Source organism: Labeo rohita, unplaced genomic scaffold, assembly GCF_022985175.1.
Source record: "Labeo rohita strain BAU-BD-2019 unplaced genomic scaffold, IGBB_LRoh.1.0 scaffold_105, whole genome shotgun sequence".
Classification (NCBI taxonomy): domain Eukaryota; kingdom Metazoa; phylum Chordata; class Actinopteri; order Cypriniformes; family Cyprinidae; genus Labeo; species Labeo rohita.
The window spans coordinates 243,477-262,504 of NW_026127175.1; the positions used below are offsets into that span (position 1 = coordinate 243,477).

Below are 19,028 nucleotides of genomic sequence, written 5' to 3' on the forward strand. Positions count from 1 at the left end.
TATAAACTCAGAATTGCAAGATGTAAACCAAAACAAATTGTGAGATATAAACTCAAAATTCAATATAAACTCAAAATTGTGAGATATAAATTCAGAATCACAAGATATAAACTAATGCAGGATATAAAGTTGGGAAAAAAGGTCAAAATTGTGAATTGTGAGAGAAACAGTTCTAATTGATAGATGGAAATTCACTGTTTACTACTACTACTATTATTATAATTATTGTTGTTATTATTATTATTATTATTATTATTTTTTTTTTTTTATTCCATAGCTGTAATGGTTTTCCATTGCATGTTAAAGATCCTGATTAAGTAAGATTTTCTGTGATAGATTTATTTATTTAATATTTTCTCTCTCTCTCTCTTCACATGTTGTTTTCCATCCTGGTTGTTCCTCCCGTTTCCTTGTCATCTTGTTTCCCTGGTAAACTGTGTCTCACGCTGTGACAGGTTCTCTAATGAGACTCACACACTAACGAGCTTCATTCTGCTCCGGAATATTAATTCTCTCAGAAAACCTGCTATAATTATACATACAACAGCAGGGTAATAAAATTCCTGCTTAACGCGAAGACAGCGACATGCTCTCAGTGAACGCCGCTTTAACATCTGCACGTTATTACGCCCTTTTGAATTGAATTTCCTGCACAGTGTAATATTCGGAAATTTACGTATGCTAGTTTGATATGCATTTTTCACTCCACCAACATAAGTACTTGCATTTTGCATATACTGTATCCTTCCCACTAATTTAAAAAAGGCATCTAATTTCATGTAAAACATTGTGCGGTATGCAATAATTTGTCATTCAAACTGTAGTGTGCAATGAACTCATTAAGTTGCATGTTTTATTCAGTGGGTGGCATCCAGTTATCACTAACAAGTAGTTATTTGTCATTTTTATTCACTTTTGTGTAACTTTCGGCAGTCTGATCACCTAACGTGTAGAAATGTTATAAATGTGTGTTTTTTGTGTTAGTAGATCAATAATGCACCCAGCCTTGTTTTTCCATCAGTAACTATGAACAGAACATATGAATCACTCACACTTAAACACGTTTACATCTGCAGCCTTTCACCTGATTACTGTCTGTTCTGAGATCAGGTAAAATAAATAGTCTCACCCCGCTTCTGCCTGTCAGTCTCTCGTCCAGCGCTGAGCTAATGGGCCGTTGAGTCTATATGCGTTTGTGATTTATTCCAACGGGCCGCTGAAGCCTCTTCGGTAAATACGAGCGCAGCGGCGTTATGGGCTAATTTGATGCCGACACACGTTTTTTTTTTTCACTTGGAGGAACTTGATGTGAAATTATACTCAGAACAGACCTGCACCTCTCAGGGATGTGAAATGCATGAGATAGTTTTTAAATTTGTGAGGGGAGTTGCATGACTGAATCCTAAAACTCCTGAAATGATCTGAAATGTTCTGCAGTGAAACATCTGCACAAATTCAGGTTTAACTATTGATTTATTGTGCATTATTTGGCTATTGTTAGTTATGTTTCCAGATAAACACTTACTGGACTAAAGCAGCTTGGCTTTACTTGATTCTCCATGAATAATTTTTTTGAAAAATCAGTGCGTCTCTGATTATCAGGATCTTTTGAGGAATCATTGGATTGCATTGCATTACATGTTTGGATCGTTTCAGTCTCATCTTACTAAGACATATTATTGGAGATATAGAGTGATCACTGATATTTAAATCATTTTATGTACGTTTTTGCTAGACTGATATAAAGATCATATTGATTTACATTACAAGCATCAGAATTTCAGCACTTTTTGTCCAGATAAATATCAGCATCTGCACCAAATTGCATTTTTTGCTCAGTTTGGGCACGATTTCCTGTGGAATATATCCTGTGAAAATTTATGAGTGCTAATTTGATGTGCATTTTTCACTCTACTAACAAACAAATGTACTTGTATATTGCAAAGAATATATTGCATCCTTCCTTTAAAAAAGGCATCTAATTTCATGTGTGCATTTTTCACTCCGCCAACAAACAAAAGTACTTGTATATTGCAAAAAAATATATTGCATCCTTCCCACTAATTTAAAAAGGCATCTAATTGCATGTAAAACATTGTGCATTTTTCACTCCGCCAAAAATAGTACTTGTATATTGCAAATAATATATTGCACCCTTCATACTAATTTAAAAAGGCATCTAATTGCATGTGCATATTTTTTTTTTTTTTTACTATACCAGTTTGTTTTTTTTTCCTCAGTTTGGGCACTATTTCCTGCGCAATATATAATATTCGGAAATTTATGAATGCTAATTTGATATGCATTTCTCACTGCACCAACAAACAAAAGTACTTGTTTGCGCAAAGAATATATTGCATCCTTCCTACTAATTTTAAAAAGGCAGCTAATTGCATGTAAAACATTGTGCATTTTTCACTCCAACAAATAAAAGTACTTTTTGTATATTGCAAAAAGTATATTGCATCCTTCCTACTAATAAAAAGAAAGCATCATGTGCACCAATTTGCATTTTTTGCTCAGTTTGGGCGCTTTTTCCTGCGCAATATAATATTCGGAAATTTGTGAATGCTAATATGATATGCATTTTTTTTTTTTATTCCACCAACAAACAAAAGTACTTGTTTATCACAAATAATACATTTTAAATAATAATTTAAATAATAATAATTTAAAAAAGGCATCTAATTGCATGTAAAACATTGTGCATTTTTTTACACCACTAACAAACAAAAGTACTTGTGTATTTTAAAGAATATATTACATCCTTCCTACTAATTAAAAAAAGGCATCCAAATGCATGTAAAACATTGTGCATTTTTCACTCCACCAACAAACAAAAGAACTTGTACATTGCAAAAAATATATTGCATCCTTCCTACTAGTTTAAAAAAGGCATTGTGCACCGATTTGCATTTTTTGCTCCGTGTGGATGCCATTTTCTGTGCAATATAATATTTGGAAATTTGTGAATGCTAATTTGATATGCATTTTTCACTCCACCAACATGCAAAAAAAAAAAAGCATCTAATTGCATGTAAAACATTGTGCAGTATGCAACGATTTGTCATTCAAAATGTAGTGTGCAATGAACTCATTAAGTTGCATGTTTTATTCAGTGGAGATATTATTGGAGATATAGAGTGACAACTGATATTTAGATCATGCATCAGAATTTCATCACTTTTTGTCCATATAAATATCAGCATCTGCACCAAACTGCATTTTTTGCTCAGTTTGGGCCTTTAAATAAAATTTGTTTTTATCCTTCATTCTCACTATATCAGCCTATATGAGACATAAAACCATGATGGATAAAATATGATACTCAACAAAAACACACATGCATAGGTTTTGTCTAAAGGTTCCATTTTAAAAACATTTTTTTTTTTTTTGCGTCATTCCTGCAGCCTAAAAAGTAAAGCATGGTGCTTGCAACACCAAGGTCATAGGTTCAATTCATAGGGAATGCAAAAACTTCAATGCAGCATAAGATGCTTTGCATAATGGCATCACCCAAATGCATACATCTAAATGCAAAAACAGTTTTTCCATTCATTAATTTTACTATTAAACAAGCTGTTTTCTTCTGTAAGTGAGGATGTGTTCACAATCTCTCGTTCTTTCTCTTTCAGCAGGATTGTCCTTTATTCTGAGCTGTGATGCTGTTCATGGATTGTAAGATGGTGGATATTCTACGCGGTCGGAGAAGGTTGCGGGTGTCCGTCTGTAAGCCGCCCTGCTCCTTCTGGTTTCTACTGCTGTTTGGAGTTGGAGGACTCGTTCTCTTCATCCACCTGCAGGATCTGTCCGATATGGTGCTTCAGCAGGCTCCAGGTAGGAAGAAACGGTCGATTATAATCGACATGCAAAACGTGATATGTGCCGTTCATCCCCCAAGCTTTTTGTTTTGTGTTTTGGAGAATTTTGTAGTTTCTGGCTTTAGACTTGAGAAAATGAGGACGTGGTTTGTGGCTTTCATGCGAGTCTGAAATTGTTGCAACACCTATGAATTAAGAAAATAGCGCTGTGAATATATGTTGCCAGTTGTGAAACTCAATTATACCTTGTTGCATTAAAAATGCATATAATTTAGTTTCTCAGAATGAGTTCTCTAGCTGATTTGTCCTGCAGATTTAGCGCTGTGTCACTCGTACAACAGCCAGAGTCTCTGTGCAGCACCATCTGTCACAGAAACATCCAGAACCATCATGAGTTTGGTCTTATTTTTGGTTTTGAGGGAAGAATGTGTCACCACACAGAGAGAATTTTTAACCCTGTACAGCTTGACGTGAAGTAATAGTCAGAAAAGCCAATTTATTGGACCTTTTGACAGCAAAGTTTTGATCTTTCTAGCTTTAAAGTGTGATGATAATTATTCAGCTGATGCACAAAAGTTATCCTTGTTTTGTTTTGCTTCAGATCATGATCCTGGCCAACAGGCCAGAAACATTTTGTTTACTCTGCAAAGCACATTTTATTTTTCATGTGGTGTTTGGCAAGCGTTCATTTTGGATCTGTGTTGCATATGGAGCACTTCAGTGTTGGCGAGAGGCTTTAGGTACGTGTGCGGTCATGTCTAATAAACAAAACAAACAGGAAAATAGTTCAGATTTGAATAAAATGGATGAATAGATGCATTAGATGCCTCTTTGGGATTCTTGATTGTGATTGGTCAGTTGTGGCATTGATTCTTTGTGTGCCGTTCTCGGGATCTGTTGTTCTGACTGTCATTTGTTTGCAAACTTTTGAGCAGTAGAAACGCGTGACAGCGTGATAGATTTTGGCTACCGCCACACGTCACCGGCGATATTGTGAACCGCGGGAAGTGGCTGTTTCATTACCGAAGGACTAGTTTGAGGCACGCACAAGGACACACTGCAAACACCTGCTGTACGGATGCGTGTTTGTGCTTCTGTTCAGCCAAAATGAGGAAAACAAAACCAGTGTTATGAACACATGCGCTGAGAATGAGCTCTCCAGGCTCTTTTACGGTTATCCAGTCATACTCGGATCAATCTGAGCACCTCTGTGTTTGTCTTTATCTGTTTTTAACACATTCTTAGACAAATTCACAGTTTTTCAGTGTTATTTTAGAATCAGTGATATTTTTTAATCAACTTTTGTAATGTATATTTTCCATTTTAATTTTAAAAAATGCATTTTGTTGCATTTTTTGTCATTTTTAACAGTTTCTGTTTATACGTATGTCAGTATAGTTTTTCAATCATTTTTATTTTAGTTTTGGTTCGAGTTATTTTAATACATCAAGTTAAACTAAATAAAAAAAACGTTGCTTTGGTACCTAAACTAAAATAAGATTTATTTTATTTTATTTTATTTTATTTTATTTTATTTTATTTTATTTTATTTTATTTTATTAGCAAAGTAGTAAATTTAGTAGCAAATAAATACATATTTTTTTTTTTTTTTTTTTTTTTTTTTTTTTTTTTTTTCATGATTTTTAATTTTAGGCATGTCACTGTTTGTTTAGTGTCTTCCATATGGCAAAAAACAAACAAACAAAGAAAAAAACAACAACAAATATATATTTTATTTTTTATTTTAACAAATATTTTTTTTGGCCCTTTTTTTGGTATATATTGAAATATATTTTATATATATAATATATATTTTTATATTTTGGGAAGAAAAAAAAAAACATATTCTTTTTTTTTTTTTTTTTTTATTCTGTATAGGAGCTGTGAGATATTAATACAGTTTTTATTTTTATTTTTACTTTAGTTGAGAATTTGTTGTGATATTTTGTAATTTTTCTATTAGTATTTGCTTATTAATTTTGTTTTTTTGTTTTTTGTAAATATGTCTGTACAGTTTTGATTGTGTTACTTTTAGTTTTTTAGTACATCACGTATTAAAAAATAAATTTTGCCTTGATCACTAGCGCAAATAAAATGTTTTAGTATTTTTAAGTTTTAGTAATTCTGTTGTGAGATTTTGTCATTTTATTAGATAAAGAATTTAAGTTTTAGTTTTAACTATAATAACCCTTTAAAATTACATGTAATTTCTTTTTAAATAGAAATACATTTTCTTTCATGAAGCTGTGCATTCTGATAGATAAAACAGACCCAAATTAGTCATTTAATAAGAGTTAGAGCTGTGAAATGAATGTAGATCAGCTCAGATGATTTGATGAGAATTGTTTGAAGTCATATTGAGATCTTGTCATAGCAAGATGGTTTTTGGCATGTTTGAGACTCTTGATTACTGGGCTCCTCATCTCATTCTGTATTTCCTGTCTTATTATCTGTTTAGTAGAAACAACATAGAAATTAAAGTGATCTCGTTTCTGGTTTTCCTTATTTATATGAGGGTGTTTTGTTTTTGTAAGTTTGTAGGAATCACCCAGAACTGAATGAAGTGGTAACGGTGTCACGTTAGGCCACTGCGTTAGCTGTGATAAATATATTTAGCAGTGTTAACAATTAATTAATTTTTGGCAGTCCTCATATACGCCGGTCATGGGACTTTTGCATGATTTCATTTGGCTCATTTGGTTTTCCTCAGAGACTCGAGCTGAAAAGGCATTTTCTTTGATACTATTTTCAATCTAAACACATTTTTCAATAAAGAAAGAGAAAAGGATTATCCTGAAGTGCTCAGAGGATTGAAAAAGCCGCTCTCAGCCGGAGCTCAGGAACGCCGTAGCATTTCTGCTGCCGAACTGGATCAGATGGAAGGAATGAAGGTTACATAAAAGCGCTGTGACTGAACTCCGGCGGTTCTGTTCCTCTTAAGTGTTTCCTGTCTGCTTCCTGAACTCTTTTCTGTGCTGTAGATCTAATGCTGAAGAAACTGTAGTTCAACACAATGCGTATATGCATGTCTGGGTGAGTAAGACTGTTTAATGTTTTTGAAACGGTCTATTCTGCTCACCACGGCTGTGTTTATTTGACCAAAAATAGTGTAAAAATCTGAAATATTATTGCAATTTAAAATAGCTGTTTTCTTTGTGACTATATGTTAAAATGTAATTTGTTCCTATGATGCAAAGCTGAATTTTCAGCATCATTACTCTAGTCTTCAGCGTCACGTGATCCGTGCTCCGGAAACAAATGTATTTAGTTTGTTTTCCAGATTTAGTTAATTTGGCTCATTGTACTAAAACACAGAGCGTCAGTGCTGGGAGCAAAGCTTTGGCTCTCATTGTTTCTGCTCAAATCTCCCACTCAAATAATTAAGGACAATTGAGGAATCCTCTGCGAATCACCACAGGAACGCCATCGCTCGCGGTGCCGACGACGTAGAGAAATTACCCGCAAAAATTGGGAGCAGGGAGCGTTTCCTGTGCGTTGTGGGTTAAGAGCGATTTCTTGGCCTCAGCAGGACACGTCGTACTCACAAAGACTAGTTGTGGCCTTTTCAGGCACGCAGAGATGTTTCATTGCTGCGAATTGCTTTCATTGAACTCCATTCTTCGAGCGCTCGGATTCATCTCCGCCGACAAAACACAGCCTCCCCGGCCTCATAAGGTCAACCGCTTTCTCTAACAGCTCTGTTAGCGAGAGAGGCGCTCTTGAGGGACGGATCGTGCGCCGCTAATCAGGAGAGCCGGCTCTTGTGCGCCGCTCAGGTGTCGGGATCAACCGCAGCCAATCAGAATCCACTCCACTCCAGCGCTCAATGAGATTGCTTTCATGCAGGCGCTGCTGTGGACCTCGTGACATCAGGGGAGCACAATAACATCAGCCGTCTAAACACAACGCCCTGAGAGACGCGCCGAGATTACAGCCGCATCTCTGGAGGAATCTGAGCCAAATACGGGACTTAATTAAAGGAAGAGAGCTGAAGAGTCACACCACAGCTGTGTGAGACCAACAGATGCTGCTTACCAGTAGAGCTATATTAAGATAGACAGACAGACAGACAGACAGACAGACGGATAGACAGACGGAATAGGGGGATAAATGGATGGATGGATGGATGGATGGATGGATGTAAAACAAGCAAGCAAGATGGATGGAAGGAACGAAGGATGGATGGATGGATATAAGAAAGAAGGCAAGATGGATGGACGGACAGACAAATATATGAAGGATGGATGTAAGAAAGAAAGATGGATGGATGGATGGATGGATGGACGGACAGATGGATATAAGGAAGGATGGATGGATGTAAGAAAGCAAGCAAGATGGATGGATGGATGAATAGATGTGAGAAAGTAAGATGGATGAAAGGAAGGGTGGATATAAGAAAGAAAGCAGGAAGTAAGCATGGATGGATGGAAGGATATGAGGAAGGAAGGATGGATAGATGTAAGCAAGCAAGCAAGCAAGATGGAAGGAAGGATGGATGGATGGATGGATGGATGGATGGATGGATGGATGGATGGATGGATGGATGGAAAAAAGCAAGCAAGAAAGAAGGATAGATGGATGGATATAAAAAAGAAAGCAGGATGGATGGATGGACGGATGGACAGATGGATATAAGGAAGGATGGATGGATGTAAGAAAGCAAGCAAGATGGATGGATGGATGGATGTGAGAAAGTAAGATGGATGGAAGGAAGGATGGATTGATATAAGAAAGAAAGCAGGAAGTAAGGATGGATGGATGGATGGATGGATGGAAGGATATGAGGAAGGAAGGATGGATAGATATAAGAAAGAAAGCAAGCAAGATGGAAGGATGGATGGATGGATGGATGGATGGATGGATGGATGGATGGATGGAAAAAAGCAAGCAAGAAAGGTTAGATGGATGGATATAAGAAAGAAAGCTGGATGGATGGATGGATGGACAGACAGATGGATATAAGGAAGGATGGATGGATATAAGAAAGCAAGCAAGATGGATGGATGAATAGATGTGAGAAGGTAAGATGGATGAAAGGAAGGATGGATATAAGAAAGAAAGCAGGAAGTAAGGATGGATGGATGGAAGGATATGAGGAAGGAAGGATGGATAGATATAAGAAAGAAAGCAAGCAAGAAAGAAGGATAGATGGATGGATATAAGAAAGAAAGCAGGATGGAAGGAAGGATGGATGGATATAAGAAAGAAAGCAGGAAGTAAGGATGGATGGATGGATGGAAGGATATGAGGAAGGAAGGATGGATAGATGTAAGAAAGAAAGCAAGCAAGATGGAAGGAAGGATGGATGGATGGAACAAACAGAAAGATGGATGAATAAGAAAGAAAGAAAGAAAGGATGGATGATGGAACAAAGAAGGATGGATGGATATGAAAGAAAGAAAGAAAGATGGAAGGAAAGAGAAAAATATAGATAGATGTATATTTTGCAGTCAGCGTAGCATCCTCATCTAATGTTGCCAGATTTATGCATAAAACTAGAGAAAGTGCTGACTTAATTTAAGGTATATTCTTTAAAAATAATGTTGTTTCTCAAGTAGATGTCTCTTTTTTCTTTTAGGATATTAAATGAGAAGTCCACTTCCAAAACAAAGATTCACATATAATGTGAATCATCAAAGATGTTCATGTCTTTCTTTCTTCAGTCATAAAGAAATTGTTTTTTGACGAAAACATTTCAGGATTTTTCTTCATATAATGGACTGATATGGCGCCCCGAATTTGGACTTCCAAAACGTAGTTTAAGTGCAGCTTCAAACGATCACAAATGCGGTTGTAAACGATCCCAGCTGAGGAAGAAGAGTCTTATCTAGTGTAACAATCGGTTATTTTAATTAAAAATAATACAATTTATATACTTTTTAATCTCAAACGCTCGTCTTGTCTCACTCTGCCTGGACTGTTTTTGTTCCAGTTCATGTCAGTTAGTGTATGTGGAAAAACTCCCATCTCATGTTCTCCCTCAACCTTGACATCGTCCTATATCACTGTTTTACCTTTTTTGTAAAGGGTGTTTGATCTTCTTTGCATGTTCACTTTGTAAAGACTGTGTCGGTACTTCTGCAGTGATGTAGGATGATTTTGAAATGATTTTTGTAGTTGAGGGAGAAAATGCGATCTGAGTTTTTTGACATACACTAACTGTCTTGAGCCAGAATACACAGAGTTCAGGGAGAGCAAGACAAGATGAGCATTTGAGATGAAAAAGTATTTAAATTGTATATTTTTTTTTTATTATGAAAATAATCAATTGTTACACTAGATAAGACCCTTTTTTCCTCGGCTGGGATTGTTTACAACTGCATTTGTGATTGTTTGAAGCTGCATTTATACTGCCTTGGATTGGACTTCTCCTTTAAGTTATTCTTATTGGGGAAACAGTAGTTTATTTATTATTTATGTATGCTGCAGAATGAAATGGGCACTAATAAGAGGAAGTTTCTTGCAAACCTTCGTCAGTGATCTTGAGCGGTGTCCAGCTCAGCAGGTGTTCACACAGAGCTCATGTTTCACATGATTACTGAACACAAGCCTACTTATGCTTTACTGCAGGACTTTTTCTACCTGCTTATTCTTACCTCTCTCTTTCTGTCTCTCTCTCTCTCTCTCTCGCTCTAATCATCATTCAGGGACTTGTATTGACTTTCCTCGGATACAACCTTGTAATCCGCCGAGACGCTCTGTTTACTTCTGATCTGTACATAAAACACTACAAATTGGACAAAAGACAGCTTTCTTCATTTGAAACGGCTCCGCAATTAAATCCTGACCATGCAAGAAAAAACCCATGACGAGAGCCTGACGTGCGCTAATTGCCCATCAGCTGCTTCGCGACGGGGTGAGGAATCAATCAGAGAGATTTGAGGTTTTAGGTTTCATTTGTGTGCGAACGACTAACTCACCCATGAGAGACGACTAGAAACCGGTCTGATACCACAGATAGACAAACAGAGAGTTTAACTATAATCAGAAAAGGCAGAAGTGATTCTGTTTGCTGCTTAAGAAACGTTTCTGATTATTATCAGTGTTGAAAACGGTTGTGCTGCACAATATTTTGTGGAAACTGTGATACATTTTATTTTTCAGGATTCTTTGATGAATAGAAAGTTCAAAAGAACATAATTTATTTGAAATGGAAATCTTTTGTAACATTGTAAATGTCTTTACTGTCACTTTTGAATTTAATACCTTATGGGCTGAATAAAGTTGTAAAATAAAAACAACATAATAAAATAGCTGTTTACTCAGACAGGCATCACTGTTAGTTTAAACTAAATAAATAAATAAATAACCATAAAATAAAAGAAATAAAATAAATAACCATATTATTTATGTTAATTCAGACAAAAATCACTGTTAGTTTTGTGCACTAAAATAAAATAAAATAAAATAACAGCTAAAAAAGTAACAGCTAAAAAGTATATTCAGACAAACATCACCATTTGTTTTCACCCTAAAATAAAAATAAGAGAAAAAAATATAAAAAAATAAAATGGCCATATTAACTGTGTTTACACAGACAAAAATAAAATAAAATAAAATCTTTTTATTCAGACAGGTATCGTTGTTTGTTAGTTTTGCCCATAAAATAAAATAAAATAAAATAAAATAAAATAAAATAAAATAAAATAAAATAAAATAAAATAAAATAAAATAAAATAAAATAAAATAAAAAAATTAAATAAAATTAAATTAAATTAAATTAAATAAAATTAAATAAAATTAAATAAAATTAAATGAAAAAAATTAAATCTATTTATTCAGACAGGCATCACAGTTTGTTTGTAAAGTCAAATAAAATAAAATAAAATAAAATAAAATAAAATAATCTATTTATTCAGACAGGCATCACAGTTTGTTTGTAAAGTAAAATTAAATTAAATTAAATTTAAAAAAAAAAAAAAATAAAATGAAATCATTCACATCACATCACATCACCGTTCGTTTTCACCCTAAAATTAAAATAAGAGGAAAAAAATAAATAAATAAAACAACCATATTAACTGTTTACTCAGACAAAATTCGCTTATAGTAGATAGTTTTGTCCTTTAAATAAAGTAATAAAATAAAATAAAATCCATTTGTACAGACAGGCATCACTGTTAGTTTTGCCCATTAAATAAAATTAAATCAAACAACAAAACAAAATAAAATAAAATAAAATAAGTGACCCCCAATATATGATTCTGTTTAAAATATTAAATATCCAGTAGTTTGTATATATTTTAATTTAGGTTATTGCTGAAGAAGGATGGTATTATGCACAGAGTATTTAATAACAGTAGTTGTGTGCAATTTTCATTTATAGTGTAATGGTTTAGTTTAAATCACCAACTCTAAATATGAACAAAAGTAAATGTGATGCATGTCCTGGCAAACAGCACTAATATGGTTTAAAGATGCTTTTTTTTTTAATGCTTTTTAGCCCAATGGAAATTATACAACCTGTAATGATCATAATGATTTTAAAACCAGGCAAATTTTGTTCATTCCACTGAATTACTCTAAATTACTCTCGTTCCAGTGAATCCCACTGAAATCTCTCATACGGTTATTATTGAGAAGCATTGTGTGACGCCTCCCAGAATGCAACAGGTTTTTAGCGTTTCACAGGGTCATTGCTTTCATAAGGTTTCAGCATAATAAAGTCATTTGCACAGAAAAAGCAGGAAGTTCAGGAGAACAGTGTGTGCGGTTGTGAATTTGATCCGTGTCGCATCGAGCTCCAGTAATCCGTCCATCTGTCTGTGCTTGTGAAACTCAATTTATTCGCCTCTTTATGTAATTAAAGCTCACTGATGACCCTCAGCACAGAGTCAAAGGCGTCTGCAGATGATCCGTTGTCTTGAGTTTCTCCTCATGTGTTTATTCGGGTCAAAGGTTGAACCGGTTTCATTAGACCGTCTCGTCTCGTCTCGTCTGGGCTCCGGTGGAAGGTGCAGATCTGTAAACACAGATATAAGCAGTTTGTCCTAATGTGAAAACAGCCACGGTTTTTCTGCCAGACGAGTATTGACAGCCGCTCCACATGGTGTGGATAACAAACCCCGGTGTGTACGTGATTAGTTAGTCTCGTCAAGCGTAGCAGAAACGGTGCTTTATTTTGACACTTATTATTGTTGGAACAGGTCAGCGTCTCAGAATGCACTCGAGGAGAACAACAGGATCTTTTCCAATTTCCAACTGTTTTCAATTTGACTTGGAGCTCAAAGTATCATTTATATATTTCTATTTTATTTTGACACTTTTTTTTTTAGCGTTTAAAGCTTAACATTTTTTATTTTGTTTAAATAAAAACATTTTATATTTTAAGCCACTAGTACTAGTGATGACTGAATAAAACATGACTAATTATTACAGTCAAGAATAATTTTGTTGTAGATGAGCCAGTCTTCATTGTGAAAAAGCATGCATTTTATGGTCAGTTAGCTGATATTTTTATTTTATTTTATTTTATTTTATTTTATTTTATTTTATTTTATTTATGGACAATTTTAATGAGTTGTTCATTTTATTTTATTATTTTATCTTTAACCAGTTATTTATTTTATTGTATTTTATTTTTCTTTTATTTTATGGGGTTTTTTATTTTATTTTATGGACAATTTTTAATGAGTTATTTATTTTATTTTATTTTATTTTATTTTATTTGACAGTTTTAATGAGTTGTTCATTTTATTTTATTTTATCTTTAACAAGTAATTTATTTTATTGTATTTCATTTTTCTTGTATTTTATGGCATTAATTTTTTTATGGGGTTTTTTATTTTATGGACAAATTTTTAATGAGTTATTTATTTTATTTTATTATTTTATCTTTAATGAGTTATTTATTTTATTGTATTTTATTTTTCTTTTTTTTATGGCATTCATTTTTCCTGGGTTTTATTTTATTTTATTTTATTTTTTTAATTTAATTTAATTTTATTTTATTTTATTTTATGGCATTAATTTTTCATAGGTTATTTTGGGTTTTTTTATGGTCAGTTTTTCATGTTTTTATTTTATTTTATCTGCAAAACTAACAGTGACGCTCGTCTGAATAAATAGCTTATATGATTATTTATTTTATTTTATGGCTAATTTTTCATGGGTATTTAATTTTATCTTACTTTAGTTTATCCAGTTTCCAATTGTTTTCAATTTGACTTGGCGCTAAATGTATTACTTAGACGATATATACATGTATAATATTTATATATTTCATGTTTTATTTATTTTATTTTATTTTATTTCCAGTTGTTTTCAATTTGACTTTGAGCTAAATGCATTACTTAGACTATATATACATGTATATTATTTATATATTTTTCTTTGATTTTTACACATTTTTTATATTTAAAGTATTTAATTTTAAATCAAAACTTTTATTTTAAGTAAACACATTTTACATTTTAAGCCACTGGTACTACTGATGACTGAATAAAACATGACTAATTGTTACAGTCAAGAATAATTTTGTTGTAGATGAGCCAACCTTCACTGTTGAAAAAGCATGTCATTTTATGAAATAATTGATTTTTTTTGTCAAGGGTAATTGAATCAGACATTCTAATCAATCAGATTATAATCAGACGGCAGCTACCAGCCTCAGGCATCGTGTACAGTAATGAATTCAGCATTATAAAAGGGTAGTTGACATGAAATACTACAGAGAAGTTGACGTGCTAAATTGCACTGATTACTTTGTATTTGTATTTTTGTAAGCCAAGTGATTGTTTACAAAGTTTATAATCTTTATACACTGTACTTTAATTATAAAATTATTTTTGTTTTAAATTGCTTTTATTTGTTTTATTTTTTATGGACAGAACTACAGACATTATTTTTCAGACATGATTTTATTTGATTTTATGGAGTTATTTTATTATTATTATTATTATTTTATTCGATTTTAAATGTGTTATTTATTTTATTGTATTTAATTTTTTAATTCTATGGCTAATTTTGCATGGGTTATTTTGTTTTTATTTTATGGCCAATTTTTCATGAGTTATTTTATTTTTTTATTTTATTATTGGCAAAATGGTTATTTTATTTTTATTTTATTTTTATTTTATTTTAATTTTTATTTTATTTTATTTTATTTTATGGACAATTTTTAATGAGTTATTTATTTAATATTTTATTTTATTATTTTATCTTTAATGAGTTATTTACTTTATTGGATTTTTTTATGGCCAATTTTTCATGGGTTATTTTATTTTATTTATTTTTTTATTTTATTTTATTGGCAAAACTAACAGTGATGCTTGTCTGAATAATTAGCTGATATGGCTGTTTTTTGTTTTTGAGTTTATTTTATTTTATTTATTTTAGTTTATTTTTAATGATTTATTTTATTTTATTTTATTTTATTTTATTTTATTTTTATTTTATTTTATTTTATTTTATTTTATTTTATTGCAAATTTTTCATGGGTTATTTTTATTTTATTTTATTTTATTTTATTTTATTTTATTTTATTTTATTTTATTTTATTTTATTTTATTTTATTTTATTTCATTTTACTGGCAAACAGTGATGCTTGTCTGAATAAATAACTGATATGGCAATTTTTTGTTTTTGAGTTTATTTTATTTTATTTTATTTTTTATTACCAAATTTTCATGTGTTATTTTTTTATTTTATTGCCAGTTTTCCATTGATTATTTAATTAAATTTTATTTTAAGGATTTTTATTATATAAGTTATATATAAGTTATTCATTATTTTATTTTATTATTTTATCTTTAATGAGCTATTTTTTTATATGGCCTATTTTTTATGGGTTTTTTTGTATAGTATTTTTATTTTATTTTATTTTTTGTTTTGTTTTGTTTTGTATTCTAGGTCAATTGTGAATAAATATATGCTTACACTATTATGACAAAGCAGATAAATAAACCTGAAGTTCTTCACAGACTTTCTGTAAAGTGAATCTCCAAATAACAGTAACGGAGTGAACTGACTCTGAGGATCTCTGGGCCTTTGGTTCTCGGTCTCTCTCTCTTTCTGTCCCTGCAGAGAAAAGACCTTGAAAAAAGCTGATCCAGTGATCTGCTCCAAGCCCGAGCACCCGAGTCACCTCTAAAGAGCTCCCACAGCAAAAATAAAGAATAACACGTTCTTTTAGAATCAGAGAGAGACACCTTTCACATTTTGCTTTCCATTTCCCAGTATGAAACGTCCTGGTTTTTATGATCCAGTCCATTACCAAAGTGTGAAATCAAGTTCCAAACCAACATTATTCTCACTTGAATATACTGTTCCACTCAGAAGCAAACAGGGCTGGGCATTGAGACGAATGTCTGATTTAATTTGATTTCACTTCATAAGTTTGCAGTTTGATTCAGATATGATCTAGATTCAATATTGATTCATTTGGATATACACATTTCATTTCAGTAAGTTGTTTTGTTTCTTTCAAATCTACTGTTAATTCATGTTTATTTGCTGCTATAACTAGTAGTAAAGAGGAAAAGATGATCATTTCATGTGCGGCTACAGCAATCTGTTACAACACTTTAAAGAGCGCCAGAATGGAATTTATTGCTCAAATTTTGATATAAACTGACATTTGAAAACTAAGACATTGTCTCATATATAAAAAAAAAAAAAAAAAAAAAAAAAAAAAAAAAGAAATCAAGAAATTGATATTTTGGAGTCACACTCTATTGTTAGTGATCAGTCGTAAAGAAATTATGGTTTTTGAGGAAAAAAATTCAGGATTTTTCTTCACATTTTATTTTATTTTATTTTATTTATATTTTATAGCCGGAATACTCTAAATGCTTAAAATAGGACTATTTAATTTAATTTTATTTTATTTTATTTTATTTTATTTTATTTTACAGCCAGAATACTCTAAATACTTAAAATAGGACTATTTTATTTTGTTTTGTTTTGTTTTGTTTTGTTTTGTTTTATTTTATTTTTTTCAATTTTATTTTATTTTATTTTATTTTATAGCCAGTATACTCTAAATACATAAAATAGGACTATTTTAATTTATTTTATTTTATTGTATAACCAGTATACTCTAAATACTTAAAATAGGACTATTTTATTTTATTTATGGCCTATTTTTAATGGGTTATTTTATTTTATAGATATTTTTCCTTGAGCAAAACAAAAAAATGAACAGGAATGCTTGATTTTAACCTCTTAGCTCTTAGTTCAGTTCAACTAACTAGTAAACAGTCTTAAATTCACTGTGTGTGTGTGTGTCTCTATTTGGCACTCTCAGTATTTGAGTGTTTAGCTTTTTTTAAATCAAGTCCACAGTTTTTGTGTGTGTTTGCATAGAAACTGCATTTCACATTGATTTTAAAGCATTAGAGTCTCTATAGTTTGTGTTTGGGATTTATCGAGTCGCAATCAAGCAGTTTAAAATCAACCCGCGGCCCTAAAAGAGTCTGAAGCTCGCAGCTGTGTTCTGCTCTTACGGCTCTTTGAGGACAATCGACACTCAACACGTCCCATCTGCCCTCAATACATTCAATCTACCGCTCGCTGGGCCGCTCTCATCCTCCACACAAACCACCCGCGTCACCGCCGGACCGCTAGTTAATAACTCCACTCTAATACTGTCTGAATCTGAATCTGACAACAGGACTGAGTCATTACCGTCAACATGTGCGTTAGTGTTCGACGGTGCGGCGTAATTCATCATCAGAGTCAGAGTGGCGGCCGAAAACAGAGACGTGGAGATTGCAGTAACATTAAATGTGATTTTGCATGACAGAATTTGGATAAAGACTTCACACTGACAGACAGGGTGTGGAAGACAATAAAATAGGGCACTTTGCATTTAATGATGGTACATCACAAAGATGTCGGAGTGAAAAAATACAAGGGTTTGTGGAAATAAATGTCTTTTATTTGAGTGAATGTGGCGACAATTTTAGCCAAGAGCTGTCCATTTAGTTTGGAAGAGACTGACTGATGATAAATCAGTTTTTTTTTTTTTTTTTTTTGCTTGCTTGCCATTTTTGAGCACGTGAATTTTTAAAATTGAATATGCAGCAACCCTTAATGAAGATAGGATGACCATAAACTGGCTTTAAAACTTGAAATAATTCAGTGGCTTCAATGAAAAGACCTGTCTCACTTTCATGGGAATATGTACTTTTTTACTGAATGCTCTAAATATTCTGAATATTTTATTTTATTTTATTTTTTATTTTATTTTACCCAATTTTCTTGGGTTTTATATATATATATATATATATATATATATATAATTATTTTTTTTTATGATAGTTTAGTTTAGCTTATGGACATTTTTCATGAGTATTTTTTTTATTGTAATTTTTATAATATTTTAATTAAATTTTATTTTATTTCTTAGTTTATTTTAGTTTAATTTAATTTAGTTTATGGCCTTTTTAAATGATTGTTTAATTAAATTAAATTTAATTTCATTTTAATTTTTGTGGATTTTTTTTTTTTTTTTTTTATAGCTAATTTTTGATGAGTGTTTTATAATATTAATATTAATCATTTTAGTTTAGTTTAGTTTATGGCCTTTTTAAATGATTATTTTATTTTATTTCATTTCATTTTATGTTATGGCCATTTTTCTTTAATTTCTTTGATTACTTTTAATTTAATTTAATTTAATTTTTTATTTTATTTTTGTTTAATTTAGTTTATGGCCTTTTTAAAGAAATGTTTAATTTAATTTAATTTCAGTTCATTTCATTTTAATTTTGTAAGTATTTGTTTTTATGTTATGGCTAATTTTTGACGAGTATTTTATAATATTAATATTAATATTAATTATTTTAGTTTAATTTAGTTTATGGCCTTTTTAAATGATTATTTTAATTTATTCATTTTATTTTATTTTATGGCCATTTTTCATGAGTATTTTATTTTAATGTTAATTTAATTTAATTTCTACATTTTTTTTTTTAATTTATGTTTTATTTTATTTTATTTTCGTAGGTATTTTTTATTTTATGGACAAGTTATTTAAATTAAATTAAATTAAATTTTATTTATGGCCTATTTTTCATGGGTTATTTTATTTTATGGCTATTTTTTTCACGATTATTTATTTTTTTATAAGAATTATTTTTATTTTATTTTATTTTCATGGGTTATTTTTTATTGTATGGCCAGTTTTTCATGGGTTATATTATTTTATTATTATTTGTTTCTTGGGTTATATTATTTTATTTTTTATTTTATGGGCAAAACGTA

The 19,028-nt window shown here is 31.4% G+C and overlaps 1 long non-coding RNA gene across 3 annotated transcripts in view; it reads left to right on the forward strand.

The window, feature by feature from the left end:
- Positions 1 to 19,028, forward strand: part of LOC127157352 (uncharacterized) — a 126,553-nt gene that overhangs the window by 42,344 nt on the left and 65,181 nt on the right. For all 3 annotated transcript variants that reach the window (XR_007825883.1, XR_007825881.1, XR_007825882.1), the window contains one exon: positions 3,636 to 3,837. This is a non-coding gene — a long non-coding RNA (uncharacterized LOC127157352). The remainder of the gene's footprint in view (positions 1 to 3,635; positions 3,838 to 19,028) is intronic.